Below are 21,374 nucleotides of genomic sequence, written 5' to 3' on the forward strand. Positions count from 1 at the left end.
ATTATTATTATAAACCAGAAGAGTCCAAGTTGAAACCAGGGTGCTTGGTAACCTGCCACAGCAGTTCTTAGCCCCCAGATAGGAAAATGACTTACAGGTGATGAAATTGGTCAAGAAATCTAATGTAACATCAAGGTGATCTATGATCAATACCCAGAACATTCAATGCTGACATTAAAGGTTTTAATGGAGCATTTATTGTTTGCTATAATGAAATTATATTGAGTTGCTAGAAGAAAGTGAATAGAATACAGCAGGATGCTCAGACAAATATCTACTGATTCATTCTTTGACTGGTTGCTTACTTTGTGATGAGCACTGGGTTAGGAGGTAGAGAAGTACAATTGAACATGTTAGTGCAGGTTAGGCTGAGGCCACAAATAGACCATACAGGCAATGCCTCAATACCATAGAAGACTGTATTTCTCATGTAGCTATTCTGAGAGGGGGCTCAGGTTGGACGATCAACTTTTCTCCCAGGTTCCTTCTGTCTGTGGCTTCTTCATCCCCAAAGACCTCACCAATATCTGCAGCTAGCCAAAGCAAGTGGAAAGAACATGAAAGAGCAAGTGGGGAGTATTTTTATGAGCCAGAACAGGAAGCGGCCCACATGACCTCATCTCCATTGCAGAGAACCTAGCCATGTGGCCAAACCTCACTGCAAGAAAGGCTGCAAAATATACTTTAGCTTTGTGCCCAAGGAAGGAGAGAACAAACATTGTTGGGTGGCTAGTGATGACCTCAATGGAAGGACAATTCCGGGTGATGGGACCACATCATAAGATGACTGAGAATTGCTGGACATGGAAAAAGATCCTCTGAACACACTATGATTGGAAATTGGGAAAGAGGGGAAGGTGGTGCTATATTCTGAATAAAGTCACTGGGAAGACTATTGATATGGTGTGGCTGTGTCCCCACCCAAATCTCATCTTGAATTTTAGCTTCCATAATTCCCATGTGTCAGGGGAGGGACCTGGTGGGAGGTAATTGAATCATGGGGGTGGGTCTTTCCCATACTGTTCTCGTGATAGTGAGTAAGTCTCACAAGATCTGATGGTTTTACAAAGGGGAGTTCCCCTACACACGCTGTCTTGCCTGCCACCATGTAAGATGTGACTTTGCTCCTCATTCACCTTCTGTCATGAATTTGAGGCCTCCCCAGCCACGTAGAACTGTGAGTCAATTAAACTTCTTTTCTTTATAAATTATCCGGTCTCAGGTATGTCTTCATTAGCAGCATGAGAACAGACTAGTACAACTATGAAGTGAAGAAGCAAAGGATGGTGGCTCCTCAAAGGGAATTGGCAGCCACAAGCCGACTGCCCTGTCTGTGTACTGGGTGAAAAAATGCTGTTGGCCACCCAGGGAGAGTGCCACCATCAGCGGTGCTGTTTTCTGGCACTCAGGATACCTTCCTGAGCCACCTCAGACTGGTCCAAACTAAAGTCAAGTCACCTGACCCAGGTCCTGCTGAATATGCTTCAACTGTGTTCTCTACTGGGGGTACTGGGGACTCACTGATGTTGACAAGGAGCTCTACAGGGGAAATGGATGTGATAAAGGATAGGTATATAGGTGCTGAAGGCCTCTTGATGACACATCTCTTAAACACCCATGGAAAACTGCTGGATCATCTAGACCTGCATTCTGATCCTTACAATTTATTATCTGCAGATCTGTGAAGGACAGGATTCTAAGATGGATCCCAAGATTTCTGCTCCCTGGTGTATACACCCTATATAGTCTCCTCCCCTTGAGAGTGTGTGGGGCCCATTAATATGATAGGATAGTGGCTCCCTTGATTAGTTTTTGTTAAATGGCAAAGGTGCTGGGATAGTCACTCCCACTACCTTACATTAAGTAAGACTCCATCATAGCTGACTGGAGAGTCTCCTGCCAGGTTTGAAGAAATAATCTACTGTGTTGTGAGAAGGTCGTGTGACTAGGACTCAAGGACAGTCTCTGGGAGCTGAGATGATCCTAGTGGATAGCCAGCAAGAAAACTTGCAACTCAAGCTCTAAGACAAAACAGCAACTGCAAGGAACTGAATTCCTCCAGCAAGCAACTGAGCTTAGAAGAGAAATCAAAGCCTTACATGAAGTTGCAGCCCCTGCCTTGATTTTAGAGAAGAGAATCCAGTTAATTCATGCCTGAATTCCTGACTGATGGACACTTTGATATAATAAATTAGTGTTCTTTTAAGTTGCTAAGTGTCTTAGTCTGTTTCCTGTTGCTGTAACTAAATACCCAAGACTAGATAATTTATTTTTGAAAAGAGGTTTATTTAGCAGTTTTGGAGGCAAGGAAGTTCAAGATCAGGCAGCTGAATCTGGCAAGGGCAACATGCTGTGTCATAACATGGTAAATGGCATCACATGAGGTGGGAGCGGCACACTGAGAGCCAACCTGGCTTTTATAACAGAACCATTCTCATGGTAACCCATTAATCCATTAACTCATTAATCCACCCATGAAGGCAAAGCGGCATAACCCAAACACCTCTTAAAGGCCCTACCTTTTACATTAGGGATTATATTTCAATGGAGGTTTTAGTGGGAACAAACATTCAAACCGTAGGGCTAACTTTGAGGTAATTTTTTACACAGCCATAGCAAACGAATAGGGGCTGCTTGGGTAAGCTACTTAACTTTTCTAGACTCCCATCTTTTATTTTTTATTAATCTTTAAAAATGGGCATTCCTTCTACATTTTTTGTTAATTTCTAAAAATGGGCATTCCTTATAGAGGTATTGAGATAATGCACCTAAAAGTATTTTATAAATTATCAAGTTGTTAACACTGATAAAAAGGGTTTATTAATAATAGGCAGTAACATGATAAATTAACACTGACAGGGAAACAAGGAAGTAAGCATTGTTTTTAAAAAGTGTATCTAATTAGTGTTTATTTTTAGAAATTGTTCTGATCTTCCCTGCTATTTAATGTTCTATTTTTTTTCCTCCTTAGCAGAGTTAGCCAGGCCCTCTGTCTTGCATGAGATTGAGTGTGATTCTGGGGATGCAAATCAGGATGTCTCCGGGAAGAATTGCATTGTGTAGGTTATTTCTATTTAAGAAGTAGCTGCAAGAAGATTCCAAACACATTTTGCCTCAAGTCACCTCAAGTTTCTAATCTTCCTGCTGGAGCCTGCATTTGCAGTGAAAATAAGAACTGGCCTAATGATGTGAAGACAAAACCAACAGAAATACTGATGTCATTGGGACATATTAGCAGAATGGCCTTTTAATTTGTAAAATTCTCCAAAGCTATGTCTATTTGACTGGATGTAAATATAGACATGAAGTAGTTTGGAGAATTTGTTGGGGGAAGGATATGAAGAAAATATTCTCATTGGGCAGTCAATGGTGTTTTTAAAAAATATCAAAAAAATTAAAATCCCCATCATTGCTGTTGAAGAATTTGCCATCTTTATTAAGAATTAAAAATGCTCAAAAACTTTGGAAAATATTTACAAAAATACTGACCAAGGATTGGGAAGTGTATGCAAGCTAAATCCACATGCCCTGAGATTTTTTTGGCATTCAAATCACTTTTTTTTTTTTTGAGACAGAGTTTTGCTCTTTTTGCCCAGGCTGGAGAGCAGTTGCACTATCTTGGCTCACTGCAACCTCTGCCTCCCGGGTTCAAGCAATTCTCCTGCCTCAGCCTCCTGAGTAGCTGGGATGACAGGCGCACGTCACTACACCCAGCTAATTTTGTATTTTTAGTAGAAAAGAGGTTTCACCATGTTGGCCAGGCTGGTGAACATGCCTGGTGAACATGTTGGTCAGGTCTCAAACTCCTGACCTCAGGTGATCCACCCACCTCGGCCTCCCAAAGTGCTGGGAGCCACTGTGCCTGGCCTCAAATCACTTTGGCACATACTACACACCTAATAGAATGACTGAACTTTAAAAGACTGACCATACCAAGTCTTGGGGAGGATGTGCAGGAACTGCAACACTCACACACTGCCAGTAGCAATGTAAAATAAGACAACCATTTTGGAAAAACAGTTTAGCGGTTTCTTAAAAAACTAAACACATGCCTATTATATGATCTAGCCGTTCTACTCCTAAGTATTTACCCAAGGGAAATGAATAGATATGTTCACACAAAAATTTGTACACCAATGTTCAAAGCAGCTTTATTTGTAATAGCCAAAAGCTAAAAGCAACCCAAATGTCCCTCAACAGGTGAATAGATAAACAAACTATCGTATACCCATACACTGGAATACTATTCAGGGATAAAATGGAATGAACAATTGCTACACATGACAACGTGCATGAATCTCAAAATAATTATGTTGAGTGGAAAAAGCCAGTCAAAAAAAAGAGTATCTACAATGTAATTTTATTTCTATAAAATTCTAGAAAATGCAAAGTAATCTATGGTAACAGAAAGTAGCTTGATCGTTGCCTAGGGATCAGGGAATGAACATAGGGGTAGGAGGAACAGGTTACAAAGGGACAAAAGGAAATGTCTGGCATGATGGATGTGTTCATTGTATTGACTGTGGTGATGATTACACAGGAGTATCTACATGTCAAAACATCAAGGCATACTTTAAATATGTGCCGTTTATTTAATGTCAATTATACCCAATAAATATGTTAAGAAAAAATTATTTTCACACACATAATTGAAGTTTTATTCTCATAATAAAATTCTGAAGTGGTTAGGAAAGATATGATTTTCATCTTTCAGATAGGAGAACTATGGTTGCAATGGAAAAAATAACATAATTGCACAGGATTTAAGTTAGGACTAGAACCTTGTCTATTCCAGGAATATGTTTGCTATCTGGAGCTGCCTCTGTGGTCTCTAACAGTTAAAAAGGATCTGGATCACCTCTACTTGAGTCCATGTCTCTTGGGGTATTGGTTTATCCATGGCAGCAGTTCTCAAAGTGTGATCTGTAAACCTCCTGGGGATTCCCAAGACCTTTCAGAGAGTCTGTTGAGGTCAAAACTATTTTCATAATAATACTAAGACGATATTTGCCTTATTCATGTGTTGACACTTGCCCCAGTGGTGCAAATGCAATAGTAGGTAAGCCTACTGGCTCCTTAGCGCCAATCAGGGTAGTGGCACCAAACCATATGAAATGGTATGGCTGTATTCCCACCCAAATCTCTTTTTGAGTTGTAGTTCCCATAATCCCTATGTGTTGTGGGAGGGACCCAGTGGGAGGTAATTGAATCACAGGGGCAGTTACCCCCATTGCTGTTCTTGTGATAGTGAGTGAGTTCTCATGAGATCTGATGGTTTTATGTGGGGCTTTTCCCCCTTTGCGCAGCACATCTCTCTCCTGCCACCATATGAATAAGGACATGTTTGCTTCCCCTTCCACCATGATTGTAAATTTCCTGAGGCCTCCCCGGCCATGCAGAGCTGTGTGTCAATTAGACTTCTTTCCTCTATAAATTACCCAGTCTTGGGTATTTCTTCACAGCAGCATGAACATGAACTAATACAATAAATTTATATGTTGGAGAGTGGGGTGCTGCTGTAAAGATACCTAAAAACGTGGAAGCAACTTGGGAAGTGGGTAACATGCAGAAGCTGGAACAGTTTGGAGGGCTCATAAGAACACAGGAAGATGTGGGAAAGTTTGGAACTTCCTAGAGACTTGTTGAATGGCTTTGACCAAAATGCTGATAGTGATATGGACAATGAAGTTCAGGCTGAGGTGGTCTCAGATGGAGATATCAAAGTTTTTGGGAACTAAAAGAGAGTAAAGGTCTCTCTTGCTATGCAAAGCGACTGGCAGCATTTTGCCCCTGCCCTAGAGATTTGTGGAATTTTGAACTTGAGAGAGATGAATTAGGTTATCTGGAGAAAGAAATTTCTAAGTGGCAAAGCATTCAAGAGGAAGCAGAGGATAAAAGTTTAAAACTTTGCAGCCTGATGATGTGATAGAAAAGAAAACCCCATTTTCTGGGGAGAAATTCAAGCCAGCTGCAGAAATTTGCATGAGTAATGAACTGAATATTAATCACCAAGACAGTGTGAAAATGTCTCCAGGACATGTCAGAGATCTTCATGGCAGCCTCTCCTATCACAGGCCTGGAGGCCTAGGAGGAAAAAATGGTTTTGTGGGTCAGGCCCAGGGCCCCCCTGCTGTGTACAGCCTAGGGACTTGGTGCCCTGCATCCCAGGCACTCCAGCCATGGCTAAAAGGGGCTAAGATACAGTGTGGGCCGTGGCTTCAGAGGGTGCAAGACTCAAGCCTTGGCAGCTTCCACATGGTATTGAGCATGTGGATGCACAGAAGTCAAGAAATGAGGCTTCAGAACCTCCACCTAGATTTCAGAGGATATATGGAAATGCCTGGATGTCCAGGCAGAAGTTTGCTGCAGGGGTGGGGCCCTCATGGAGACCCTCTGGTAGGGCAGTGCAGAAGGGAAATGTGGAGTTGGAACTCCCACACAGAGTCACCACTGGGGCATTGTCTAGTGGAGCTGTGAGAAGAGGGCCTCCATCCTCCAGACTCCAGAATAGTAGATCCACTGACAGCTTGCATAGTGCACCTGGAAAAACCACAGACACTCAACACCAGCTTATGAAAGCAGCCGGGGCGGGGGGGGCAAGGGAGTGGCTGTACCCTGCAAAACCACCGGGGCAGAGCTACCCAAGGCTGTGGGTGCCTACCTCTCGCATCAGTGTGACCTGGATATGAGACATGGAATCAAAGGAAATTATTTCAGAGTTTTAAGGTTTAATTACTGCCTCATTGGATTTTGGAATTGCATGGGGCCTGTAGCCCCTTTGTTTTTGCCAATTTCTTCCATTTGGAATGGGTGTATTTACCCAATGCCTGTACCCCCATTGTATCTAGGAAGTAACTAACTTGCTTTTGATTTTATAGGCTCATAGGTGGAAGGGACTTGCCTTGTCTCAGAGGAGACTTTGAACTTGAACTTTTGGGTTAATGCTGGAATGAGTTAAGACTTTGGGGAACTGTTGGGAAGGCATGATTGGTTTTGAAATGTGCAGACATGAGATTTGGGATGGACCAGGGATGGAATGACATGGTTTGGCTGTGTCCCCACCCAAATCTCATCTTGAATTGTAGTTCCCATAAGTCCCACTTTTTGCAGGAGGGACCTGGTGGGAGGTAATTGAATCATGGGAACAGTTACCCCCATGCTGTTCTGGTGATAGTGAGTGTGTTCTCATGAGATCTGATAGATTTATATAGGGGTTTTCCCCCTTTGCTTGGAACTTCTCTCTCTAGCCACCATGTGAAGAAGTACATGTTTGCTTTCCCTTCCACCATGATTATAAGTTTCCTGAGGCCTCCTCAGCCATGCAGAACTGTGAGTCAGTTAAACCTCTTTCCTTTGTAAATTGCCCAGTTTCAGGTGTTTCTTCATATCAGTGGGAAAACAAACTAATACATCATACTAGTCGCCATTATATTCCTCACTGCCAGGAACTCATAGCAAAACAAATGATTATAAAAAACAGTATAATACCAAAGATATTTCCATTTAAGAACACTCTTGAATAAGCAATAAGAATTATGGATTTTATTAATTCTCAACTCTTGAGAATCTCTGTTTTATATTCTGGGTGACAAAATGAAAAATGTTTTATGTTGCATACCAAATTATGATGATTGTCTCAAGGAAAATCACTTGTGTGATTGTTTGAGCTATAAGCTGAACTAGCCACTTTTTCCCCGTGAATCACTACTTTTATTTGAAAGAATTGCTGACTAATTATGACTATTTAGATTTCGGATTTGGCAGACATCTTCTCAAAAATGAACTAGGTGAGCCTGTTACTTCAAGGGGAACAACTAACAGTGTTGCCAATGATAACACACAAGTTTTCAAGCAAAAGTTAGAATTTTGGGAAATATGTTGACAGTTTCCCAATACTTAAAGACTTTTCTAATAAACTTATGGTGATATTAGTGAGTATAATTTTAAAATTTTATATAATTAAATGTGTCAATACATGGAAGACTTGCATAACCTAGTGAGTCAATATTTTCCAAATGACCAGTATTGTAACATGATATTATAAACTCATGCACAAATTAAAGAGCCTTTCAAAGTAGACCAATGGATTTTACTATGACAGAATATGAAAAGCTGATGAATATGCTTTTAGATTCCACACTGCAACTAATCTTTAAGATACTGTCACTTATTGAGTTTTGGTGTAGTATCAAAGAAGAATATACACAACTGTACTGAAAAGGTTATTAAAATATGATCTTCCTTTTCCAATTATGTGTCTGTGTGTGAGGCTGAGTTTTCTTTATGCATTTCAACCAAAAAATATATATACACCCACAATATATATGAGAATCCAGATGTCTTCTGTTAACCTGGACATTAAAGAGATTTGCAAAAATGTGATGTAATGCCACTCTTACTACTTTCTGTTGTTGTTTTGGAAAATATAATGATTTTTCATTAAAATATTTTATTTATTTAACCTATAATAAATTTATTCTTGCTATTTTAAAGTGAATTAATAAATACATAATGATTAAATCTCTCAGCTTTAATTTTGAACATGGTAGACATTGACAAATATAAGCCACATAAACAAAACCTCTTTGGAGTCTGTGATAGGCTGAGTAATGGTCTCCTAAAATTGTCTATATCTTAATCTCCAGGACCTGCAAATGTGACTTGATATGGCAAAGGGACTTTACAGATGTGATTAAGTTAAGGATCTCAGGATGGGGAGAGTATCTTGGATGATCTGGATGGGGTTGATGTAATCACAGGGGCTCTTGTGCCTCTAAGAGGGTCCAGGAGATGAGAGTAAGTAGTAGAAGTGATGCCAGAAGCAGAGGTTGTGGTGACGTGAGGAAGGGATTGTGAGCCAAGGACTGCAGGTGGCCTCCAGGAGCTGAAAAAGATAAGGGACAGATGTCCTTCAGAGCTTCCAGAAGGAACCAGGCCTGTTGACACATTTGCTTCAGCCCAGTGAGACTGGTTTTGGATGTCCTACCTCAAGAATTGTAAGGCACTAAATTTGCATTGCTTCATACCACTGAGTTTTTGGTAATTTGTTACAGCAGTAGCAAGAAAACTAATACAGGGTCCTTGATCATTTTTAAGTGTAAAGGAGTTCTGAGACAAAAAAATCTGCAAGCCATTCCTCCATGGTAACCAGAGTTGACAGTGGAAGCAGACTCTGGACAGAGTGGACTGGCCCCGGTACGTGGCCATGTTCCAGAGGGATACAGTCTTCTCCAGGGTCCCATGGTGATCCTAGAGAACCTCAGAGCTCCTTCAGGACCTGGTATGTAGGAAGTGCTCTATAAATATGTATTAAATAAAGGATTAATAAATACATGGCCCTCCTACATTTCGTTACTTAAACAGGCCACTTAAGACAATAATATAATTTATGGAGCTCCTACACAGTGCTACAACTGTTAGGTGAGGCCTTTATTCCATACAACACTCTATGTTAAGTCCAGAGTGGCCCAGGGGTTGCCTGAGTTACGGAATTGGCAGGTGGCAGCCCTGGTGTCAAATCTAAGTCTGGTTCTCAAGCCTTTGTTCTCAATCCCATATTCTTGCCACCATGACCTCTATGGATTTGCATGAACTTGTCCAGTGTCAAATAGACACTAAGCTACAGTTGGTGCATATGTACTAAATCAGATTCATTTTAAGTATCCAGAAAATAAGGCTGAACTTAATCCTAATGACAGGCTGGGTGGGCCAGGGTAGATAGGAAGGGTGAGTGGGTAATCACTATTTCCTCAGTGTCTGCTATAATGACCATCTGCTTTTATTTCACCAGGCATCACATCTTCTGCATTGGCAAAACTCTCAGGTAGTTTATCCAAAAAGTGATTTGTTTTCATGTGGATAAGTTTCTTCCTCTAAGATTTTAAGTGAAAGAAATAGATAAGTTATAGCATGGAAACAATGGTTCCCCTGCTTGTACCTCTGTGACAAGCATTATATCTAACACAATTTACCAGAAATTGTCATCATTATCATTTGTCTGCTGGATGCTGTTTGGCACTCAGAATGGAGGGTCACCATGGTGCCTCTGATCTTTAGCAATTTTTCTTTTTGTTCTGTTTCACTTGGTAAATGTTTTCCTGCTTCATCCTTCACCTAAAATGAAACAGCAAAGGACTGCCCAGTCCTTAAGTGACCTTTAGCAGTTTCTCCACCGTTGGATGGCTAATAAGTTAATTAAGCTTCCTGTTAATTAACTTTAATAATTAGCTTTGATATGGTCCTACCAAATGGTTATTGCCTTGGCTACGGACTGTTAACTCAGCCTGTCAATCAGAATATGGGCCCACGTTGCCAAGGGGCAACCTGACCCCGTTGGGCAAGAAATAATAAGACTTTGCCAGATTCTTTTGTCTTTGGGAGAGCAGAGTTCCAGAAATGGAAGAACACTTTGTATCCAACCTCAATGTCCAAACTTCTGGCCTCCTTAAGGTATCTCTATTTTAATGAGGCATTGGCAGAGTGAGTCATCTTGTCTTAATTTAAATCCAATTCCAAAAGACAGATCTGGTTTTTTTTTTAAATGTCGACAGATTTCGGAGGTTTTTTTTTTTCTTTTAAAGAAGGCTTTCCTCTTTTAGAAAGACTGACTCACACAGAAGCCATCAATGGTAAATCATTGTCTATGCTAGGATTGCCTTTCAAGTAGAATATTTTCCAACCCCATGTTCACTTGCCTTGTCCATGTCTAGAGAATATAACTGCCCTGCAAGAGCACAGGCAGAACAAGCCAATGAATAATGAACGTGGGCTTGAAAGCAGCACGGAGCTCTCTTTGGCCACAACGCCCTGCTAATAACTTTTAGCACTGCTTGATGTCAGGCGGCACGTGGAGTGGAGATGATACTTGTCAGCTAATTTGGCTTTAATACTCAGAACATTCTGACTGCTCTGAGGTTTTTCCGTAGCCAAATTGTCTTGCCTGTTAAATTTGTAATGTGTTTAGGGAACTTCATTTTACATGTTTAGAAAAATGGCCCTGGAGACACGTGGTGCTTTGTCAAGAGGCCTGTGGGCCTCTGAGAACCGGCAGATGACACTGACACAGGGTGTCAGCGTTGGTGTAGGAGCCAGACGCCACTCCCTGGCTCCCTTGGAGAACTTGGGGAGGTTCTGTTCAGGGCTTCAGAAGAAAAAAAATAAAAATGCTGGTATTTTTAGTTCCCACTCACTCTTTGACTATGAATAGGAATATGATTGAAATTTCCACCAGAATCTTCAAAGCTGACTTACCTTTAAAGCAAATGCCAAAGGTTTGAAAACTCATTCTAGATGGAATAACGTTGGCATGGACACAGAAGGCCTTAGAAAAAGAACCAAAGAAAACAAAACCCCAGGGCTTTCAGCAGAGATGGGTTAAGGTCTTGCTCCCCCACCCCCACCCCCTCTCCCATCCCCACAACTGCAGGGCAAAGGACAGCAGTGCCTTCCAACCTTAAGGGTCTGTACTGTGTGATCGTGGGGAGAACCAGCCTAAGTGTGGCTGGCACAAATGCCCTGGGGGCATGTCCAGCTCTAGGGTAATTAGAGCACTTACTCAAAGAATGACCTACAGGACATGCTGGGTTGGATTCAAGTATTTTCTTGTCACCTTACAGCACCAGGGACTAGCGGAAGCAGGGATAGAGGAAAGAGAAGGAGGAGAGGGGAAAAGGGAGGGGAGAAACTCAGAAAATCCAAAATGAAACGGGACCCAGAGCAACATATGCTAATGGAGATCTGACTAGGGAAAGAGGCTGCTTAAAGCCCTTTGGCTTTTAGATATCCATTGTCATTTCTAGGACAGCTGAGTCCCAACTGCGAGAAGCCTTGTAAACTTTCATGACCTCAGCCCCTTCCAAGGAAGGCACCCAGGAGCTCATTTCAGTTGCCTGTGAAGCCTGCTAGAAACCTCTGGCCACTGTCATTTTCAAAATATATATATATTTTCTGGCAATAAATAATAGCACCTACACTGGACACATTAATTTTCTTTTTCAGGTCACAGACAGGAGACGTCACCATATTGCACATATTAATTTAAGAATCTGGAACATATGAAAAGGTTCCAAAAATCGTCTACAGCCCATTATATAATTTGCCATATGGTCTAGGGTTTTACATGCTGTTAGTATCCTCAATTCCCTTGCTCTCTTGTCCTTCCAGACCTATCCAACAAAATCCCAAACTTAGATCAGATCCGCTGTCAACATGACTTGTTCCTATATCCAGTCTGCAGAAAACGTCACCATCACGTGGCTGGGGGCCACTGGAAATCACAGCCTCTTCCTTCAGCTGAGCCCTTATTGGTGCTTTTCATCCTCTTTCCTAAGCCTTGGTCCTCAGCTGCTCTCAGTCTCCTCCATGACTCCTGCAACCCCCACCAGGCTTCTCAGGTCCCGCACTCCTCCTCAGTTCCCAGTTTCACCCTGTGCAAGTCAGAGCAGAAGCCAGGGAGACATCTGTAGTCAGCGCCCTTCTCTCCCTCAAGCTGGAGTCTGCATGATCCACCAATGCTGTCTCCTAAACAGCCCTCTCACCGGCTCCCTTTACACCATCTGTGTAACCTTTGTCTGAATTCAGGTCCTTACCACCTTTTGCTAGGTGACTGCAATGGCCTCCAAATTGTTATCCCTTCTCCCTGACTCATCACTGCACTGGTCACCTCTTGAACCTTGCCTCACATCCTTTGGTCCTCCTTTTACATGAGCCATTGCTGTAAAATGCAGCATCCAACAGCACCTCCCCTCAGCTGCCCTAAGGCTTCTCTCACCCAGGGTGTTTGGTGTCTGCTGGGAAGCCCTTCACTCAGGCACATCCACTGGACTGGGAAAAGTCAGGGATTTATTGCACCCTGACCAGTGAGGAGTGGAAACCATGAATGCATGCTCCCCTTACACACTGGTGACCACCTCAAGCACACACCCCTCCTTTACTGGTCTCCCTTCCTTTCCTGTGTCTCCTTCCCCACACCCCTTCTCTATCCCTGCGATTCCTCCCCAAAGTAAAGTATCCACACCAGCCACCAGCACTTGTCTCAGCCTTAGCATCTCGTACAAATGCAATATGCATGCCTAAGTTCTTTCCCTCTGTGGCTCATGTTCTGTAAGTAGAAACAGACTCATTGTCAGATAAATGTAAAACACCGTGGTCCGGGAAGGCATTTAATATGCACAGGGCTCCTATGGAAGGCCAGGGGAGGGCACTGAACTCAGCCTCAGTGAGTCTGGAAGTGTCCTCTTCTGAGTCAGAAGCTGGACGTGGTGGTGGTGGAAGTGTGACCCAAGGGGTGGGGAGAATGTGCAATTATTCATGTTATTGAATGAATAAATTTAATGTCCCTAGGCATCTGAATTTCTGAATAAAGAAAAAAAGCTCCAAGCTGCATGCTTTATTCCATAATATGCTCTCTGGCTTGCCCATATTTTAGGCTAGTTAATTCCCACATGACAAGAATGTAACACACCTCACAGAGCTGGTTACTTAGTTCGTGTGTATTGGAGTATTTTATGCCAATTTTGCAAGAGTGAAGATGACTTTAAGGAGAATGAAAACCTGGCTATCTTGTGAATCACCTTAGCATCAGGGTGTTCACTATCAAACGAAAGCAGAGTGGTGGCCTATTAAGATGAATAAGAAAGCTTTCCCATTTTCTTGAGGCCTCCCTCACTATGAGGGGTCAGTTTCTAGATGAATGAGATGCTAAGTATCACTGCCACATGGGTTCAGAATAGCAGCAGGGAGATATCAGGCACTCAGCATCTGGCCAACTGGAGTTACAGGATTTCCCCTGGCAACATGGCTCTACAACAATCTGAGCTGGGACTAAGGCCTCCCACTCCCCTTCGCCAGCATCTGTAATTCCCACCAGAGATGAACTCAGTTCTTACTGGTAACCTTGTTCTGGTTACCTTCTAGTTTCTCTCTCGAGGTCTAACTAGAAGGTTTGACAAAAGATGAGAGTAATTTATGGATACGTTAGACCTTGCCACCTTAGTTTTAGTCTTCTATTCTGTCTCAAGTGGGGCTGACCTTTAAGATTGGCTGAGAACATAGTTTCCTTTCTTTCCTTTCAAAATCTTTGTCTTGTCTCTTATTCTCACTCCATTTGGAGTCATGTTCTCTCTCACACACACATATGCCTGTGTGCTATGGTTTAAATGTTTATGTCCCCCCAAAATTTGTATGTTAAAACCTAACCCCCAAAGTTATGATATGAAAAGATGGGGCCTTTGGGAGGTGATTAGGTCATGAAGGCTTTGCCCTCATGAATGGGATTAGTGCCCTTATAAAAGAGGCCTGAGAGAGCTTGTTCATCCCTTCTGCCATGTGACGGCTCAGCCAGAAGGCACCATCTATGAGGAATGGGTCCTCACCAGACAGTGAATGTGCTGGTGCCTTGATCTTGGACTTCCCAGACTCCAGAACTCTGAGCAATAATTCTCTATTGTTTATAAATTTCTTAGTTTTAAGTATTTTGTTATAGCACCCTGAACAGACTAAGACACTATATTTAGAATGTCATAGATCCATGCAGTTTCAGCATGATGGCTGGCAGAATATCATTTGGGGAAAAAAACATTTTCTTTTTCATGCTTTTATTTTTTTTTTAGATGGAGTGTCACTCTATCACCCAGGCTGAGTGCATGTGGTGGTGCTATCTCGGCTTATCGCAACCTCCGCCTCCTGGGTTCAAGTGATCCTCCTGCCTCAGCCTGTCATGTAGTTGGGATTACAGGTGCCCACCATCACACCCAGCTAGTTTTTTTTGCATTTTTAGTAGAGATGGGGTTTCACCATGTTGGCCAGGCTGGTCTCAAATTCCTGATCTCGGGTGACCCACCCACCTCAGTCACCCAAAGTGCTGGGATTACAGGTGTGAGCCACCGTGCCCAACCTTCATGTTTTTTTCTACCCCAGTTTGCAGCTAGGTAAAGGCAATGTCAAATACCAAGTTGTGCCTTGGTTATACCTACTTAAAAAAAAAGAAAATAGTTTTATAATCTGAGTGGTGGTTTTAAAATAGGTCCATAAATTCTTTGATACTCCTTCCTTCAAAAGGTGGAGGCTAATTACCCTCCCTTTGAGTGTGGTCTCTGCTTAGTGACTCACTTCTTATGGATAGAATGTGGTGGAAATGATGATGTGTTACCCCCTACGCTAGGTCATAAAAGGAACTGCAGCTTTGTTCTTGCTATCTCCCTTGGATCACTTGTTTGGGGGAAACCAGCTGCCATGTTGTGAGATGCTCAAGCAGCTGTATGGAGGAGCCCATGTGGAAAAAAACTGAGCACCCCTCACAACCGATATTCCCTTACCAGGAGTGTGGCAAGCCTCCCTGGAAGCAGACTCTTCAGCACCAGTCAAGCTTTCAGATGCTGCAGCCATGGGCAATGACTTTGCTGCAATCTTACGAGAGACTAAGCCAGAACCACCCAGCTAAGTGGCTCCCACATTCATGACTCACGAAAACTGTGTGAGATAATCAATGTTTATTGTTTTAAGCTGCTAAGCTTTGGGGTAATTTGTTATATAGCAATAGATAATATACTCTGCACTCAAATTATTTCCTGTGAGAACTAGAGGTGAAAGGTAAGGTATCTCGGTCATGTCAGAGTGGCTAAGGCTTTTAAAGCAATGACCAAGGACAGGAATTCTTAGTTTGAGAAGCTTGGTCCAGGGGCAGATAATAGAACTTGTTTGATTTCTGTTTACACTCCCTTCTCAAAGAAGGTGCAACAACCTACAACAAAAATATGTTCATGGAAGCCATGGTAAATAGGAAAGAGGAATATGGTAAATAGGAAAGAGAAATAGGAAAGAGAAAACCACAACCAGATAAAAGAAATGGTAATTGTTAAGCATAACGGTCAACATAATTGCAACAGTTGAACTTTAATCATGACTCCGAGCCATGGTAAAAGGGAAAACTTAGCAAGTTCTATAGCTCTTATTACTGGAAAGGAAGCAAAGCTTTTCCCAGCTTTAGATGTTTAAAAAAATTATCTTGTGGACTTTAATATAGATGCTGATCTAGGTAAAAGACAAGGCTCTCAATCATACTTTTGGAGATATTGGGTTAACAAAATTCATTTAGCTGTTACTTGTGTTCTTTAGTAAAGGAGGTGGGAGAATGACAGTGCTAAGCACTGTGATAGATTATAGAAAATAGAAGGAATTCCTCTGACCTAAGTGCTACCAGGCCTTTTGAAAGTGGCAAATAAATGTATGTTAAAACATTTTTGATCTGAGCTTTTCTCTCTCTTTTTCTGTTGGTATATATATAGCACAAAAGCACTTCTTGGGCAGCAATTTAAAATAGCCCAGTTTATCTCTCTGCTTGTATTCCAGGTCTTGGTTTTGAGCTATAAATTCTTGCTGCTATCTTGGACTTTTCCTGAGAATCTGAATCCTTCAGCACATCCTATCACATTCCACCAATTCTTGACCTTCTGTTATCCTCACCAGCCCCCCTGGGCTTTGTTCGAAGTCCTGCAGGGAGGCTGCAGAGGCAATGGAATGCACAGGCTGTGGTAGCTCAGCTGCGGGGACTGTCCAGGCGCCTAACTGGTTGTGTGAGGCTTTCAGAGAACGCTGCTCCTGTGCTGGGCTTCAGAGAGAGGCTTGCTGCAGCACAGTGGGGTGGCCTCCTGCTGGTGGCCCAGGCCACAGGGATATGGAAACATGTGTCTAGTCTAGAGCTGCGGGCTTGGGTGACCTTGAGGCAAGGGAGGCACCTGGGGGCTAAAATATAAGGAGGCACTCATTCTCCTCTCGGTCCTATTGAGCTGTTTCTTATTATGGCTGAAAATATGAACTGAACCATGTGAAGATGCCTAGCACATGGCCGGGAATGTAGTACGTTTCAATTAATGTTAGTTTCCTTCTTCCCTTTGACTTTCCTTCTTCTACTCTATCTTTTCTTCTTCTCCTCATCTTGCTTCCTTCCTCCTTTCCTTCCCTTTTCCCTCCATTCTGCAAGCATCTGAGAGGCAGGGCTGGTGTGTGTTGGGTTGTTTCCTTTGGGTCTCGGCCCTGCTGTCTCCCCTGCTGGATACTCCCTGTGTCTTCTCTGTGTAATTAACTACAGCCCATCTTCCCCATCTCCAGAGGCTCACGCCTTTGCTGACCCCCACTTACTTGGCCAACTTCCCCTACTTTCTGCTTCCATCACATGGTGTCTCTCTTTTTAAATTCTTACCACATTGATTATTTTATATTACTTGATTGATTACTTGACTGAAATACATTTTACATTTATTTGTACGATTACTTCCCTGAGACTGTAACACGTTTCTGGTCACCTTTACAGTCCCAGTACTCAGGAAAGTGCCTGAGACATTGCAGGCATGGAATAATTATTGGTTCCATGAATTAATGAACGGATGAATGAAAAAGCCAAGTTCCATGATTTGTATCAGGCGTAAGCCAGTGAATAACAGTTTCTGTGTGATGAGGATGAATGTTTCTACCTAGTAGGGCACATGTAGCACTGAGGAAACCATGGGCATCTCAGGCTGCTGGATGCCAGATGCCTCGGACCCAGAGACGTCACCTCCACACAGTAACACAGGAGAGACGGCAGGGCCAGATTGAGTGACCTCATAAATAAAGCAATGCCTTCCAGGTCTTTCTAAAATACTAGGTACCTGCATTAATTTTCTAGGGCTGCCATAACGGAATACCACAGATTGGGTGAAGCCACCATGTTGGCTTAAGCAGCAACAGAACTTTATTTTCTCCAGTCCTGGAGGCAGAAAGTCCAAGATCAAAGTGTCAGCAGGGTGGTTTCTCCTGAGGCCTCTCCTTGGCTTGCAGATGGCATCTTCTCCCTGTGCCTTCACGGGGTCTCCCTCTGTATCTGTCTGTGTCCAAATTCCCTCTTCTTGTAAGGACACCACATAACCTATATTGGTTTAGGGTCCACAGGAGCAACCTCATTTTAACTTATACCTCTTCAAAGACCCTGTCTCTCAATACAGCCGAGGTAACAGGGCTCAGGACTTCAAACAGATTTGTGGGGCGGCAGGGGTGAGACTCAGCCCGTAGCATTACTGCTACAGCCAAACTGCCACTTCCTGGCTGAGTGGCTTCAGACAAGGTATTCACCTCTCTGTGCCTCCATCTCCTCACCTGGAGATAATAAAGCTACCACCTCACTGAGAGGTGTGAGAGTTAAAAGCCCTAATCCCCATGAAGCACTTGGGACAGTGGCATGTGGCAATGCTCAAGAAGTGTCAGCTATTACGATGATTACTTAGCCCTATGGGAGTTATTTTGGGCATTGGAGTGTAAGAATTGGTCTCTGCCCTCAAGATGCTTAAAGTCGTCTTACATAGAATATAAATCTAATAAATAAAAACAACAAGAGACATTTTCCGTGACGGATGCTTTTTGGGCCACCACTTTGGAAGGGAAAGCCAAGAGGTGGAAGGAATGATGATGGCAACCAAACTTAAGTCTCAGCTGTGCATCTCCACCTCCCAGCACAACCGGGTGCTAGCAGCATCAGGCTCTGTGGTCTCCAGCGGGGCGCTGCCTGCAAGAGGGCTCAGTCTGCAGTATTCTCAGTCCTTGTAGTCACCACCCTCCACTTTCTTGAGCCATAGCTGCCAAGGGATGTTTACCTGTCTCCCCAAAAAGTGGTCAGAACCACTTTGCAGGGCTATCCTCCCCACCCTAGAACTCCTTTGGAGATGCCTACATGGAACTCTTTGATCACCACCTGCTGTTGCTGCTGCTGCTGCTGCTGCCTGGAGCCCCTCAGTGACCCTCCTTGTCCCTGCCATATCAGCAGGACATGTCTCTCTCTATCAGGACTAATGGGACCATTTCTCTCTACACTGGGGCTGGCCAGGAGCTGGATCATCTCTCCCCCTCCTGATCATGTGTTGTGCCTGCAGAAGTAGCTCATGGCCCCTGTGCTTGCTAAGTTCTATAGATATAGAAAGAGAAGAACTCTTGAGGAGAAGGGATGTGGGAGGAAGTGGGATGGTGTCATAGCCTTATTCAAACATCACCTTCTCACTAAGGTCATCCTGCCACCCTATCTCAAATAGGTGATACCATCCTTGCACTGCCTATGCCTTTGGGATGCCATAGATTTTACTTTTATGCCTATTTTCTCAATTAGAGTGTAAGGTCCACGAGGGCAGGGATTTTTATCAGCTTTGTTCATTGCTCTATATCCAGCTCTTAGATAAGTGCCCAGCACATAATAGCACAAACATTGAGGGAATGAATGAATGAACTCTGGCCCTGTGAGCTCTTGACATCCAGGAAGAGACTGAGGGTCAGGGACCCTCCTGCCCATGTGCAGGCTCTTGTTGATTACATCAGCCAGTCAGACATGAGTGGACCACCCAGAGCTTTTTCAATCTAGTTCCATCAGTCATGAAGTTAGTGGGGCTCCCCTGAGGGATCGGCAATAGGTGGTCCATCCCAGCCGTGAAAGCAGTAGTTGCAATAGCGAATCTTTATGCTACTTATATTAGACTGTTTAGAATTACTATCAACTGATCTAAAAAAATAGTAGGTACTATTATTATTCCAAAACTGAAGCATGAAATGGTTATGTAAACACCCCCAAAACTGCATAACTAGTAAGTAGCAGGTCTAGAAATTGAACTCAAACTTGTCTGACTCCCAAGTTCTTGCTTTTACTGTGAGTTCTCATCTCTTTTTGGTTTTGTGGGTATTTTAAGCTGTGTCAGGGCCTGCTCACCAGATGGCTTTTTAATCTCTCTCTTGTTGCTACATTATTAATCTCTAAATTGTTTAGTGGAGAGGACTGGTACAGAAAGGAGGCGTCTACACGGGAGAGGCTTCCTGGAATTGCTGCTGACATTTCACGTGGGCCTCGGTGGGTGGCTTAGGTTTGGGTAGAGGGAGAAGAGGCAGGCACGCTGGAGCCGGGGAACAACACTGGAACCCGTCTATATGGCAGCTGCCCTTCTGGGGATGGAGCAGACATACCCGTGTTACCAGCAACACAAAACTGTGAACTGGATTTAGTCAAATATTTAGCTGGTGGTTGCTTCCTGCTTCTGTCTGCTCAGAAAGGGATTAAAAACTCCTTGTAATCTTCCATTTTCTAAGAATCCATAATGCACTGAATTTTGGATACTCTTTTTGGAAAAAGGTTGATGCTTCAGGCAGAATTCTGCAAGCAGCAATGTCCCACAGCCTGGAAGCTTTCCCTGGGCATGTTCACTCCTTAGAATGTGTCACGCTAAGCCCGGGGACAGACAGCTGCCACATGTCCTTTGAATAGGTTGTGTGTAGGAGGCCATAGAGGTTGATGTGGCTCCTCTGGAAGCTGAGAGCCAGGAACCTCTCTGGCCCTTGCATCCTTGCAGGGTGGAGCAGACAGTGCTGTCAGATGAATAAAGTAGAGGGAGGCTGGAAATCTGAAAAGTTCATCTATTCTGCCAACCATAAAGCATTTTGAACTTGCTCCACCCTTCCTATTTTCCATCTGCCTCATTATTCAGCACAGTAATATTTGGGCACTTTGAAAAGAGTGATATTTTCACATAAAGCTATTCCAAGGAGAAGGAAAAATATCCTCATTTGGCATAAACCACTCATGCAAATTAGCCTAAATAAAAATAAGACTAAAGACAACTTAGAATATTATTGTACTTTTCCAGGCTCCTGCCAGTCACTGCTGTCAGCTGTAGCATCTCTCCATCCTGGATGACAGTGTTGAGAAGTAGGGCTTACCATTTTGGAGAATTTGTTGCTAAAGAACCCACTCAAAAAGAATGGGTATCAAACATCCTGCACTCAGGTTGTGTTGGAACCACGCCCTTGAAGGCAACACAATGTACCAATGATTGGACTTCCTAGAAGTACATTCCCTCTGCGTTTCCATGTTTGGCTTATCACAGACCAGTTCATCAAGGACTTGACATTCACTCTGTTTGTTTCTGGGAGACCATTTAAGTACTCTGTGTGTGTGTGTGTGTGTGTGTGTGTGTGTGTGTGTGTGTGTATTAAGGGCCAGTGCTATGCAAACTGCAAACTGCAAACTGTATGAAAATGTTTTTTTTCTTATGGAGGAGAAGAGACTATAATATCTCAAGGCCTCTGGCACAGGAAATCTTTAGAGCAGGATAAACAAATCATTATTCTCATGCCACTGATGGCAGTGAAGCAGTTTCTCTACTTTCTCTCCATTTGCACTTCTTTCTTTTCTCTCCTTCTCTTTTCTTTACTTTTCTCCTATTCTTAGTCTCCTTCTGCCTTCTCTTCCTTCTTTTGTGGGTGTGCCTTATGTTTGCTCTGGGTTCCAGGGTCATTCAGACTTGAAGCGATATGTGGGTCCAGAATTGAGGACATGTTCTATGGCCACCTAAGACAAAGGATGTTAGTTT

This window comes from Pan paniscus, chromosome 3, assembly GCF_029289425.2.
Source record: "Pan paniscus chromosome 3, NHGRI_mPanPan1-v2.0_pri, whole genome shotgun sequence".
Taxonomy (NCBI): Eukaryota; Metazoa; Chordata; class Mammalia; order Primates; family Hominidae; genus Pan; species Pan paniscus.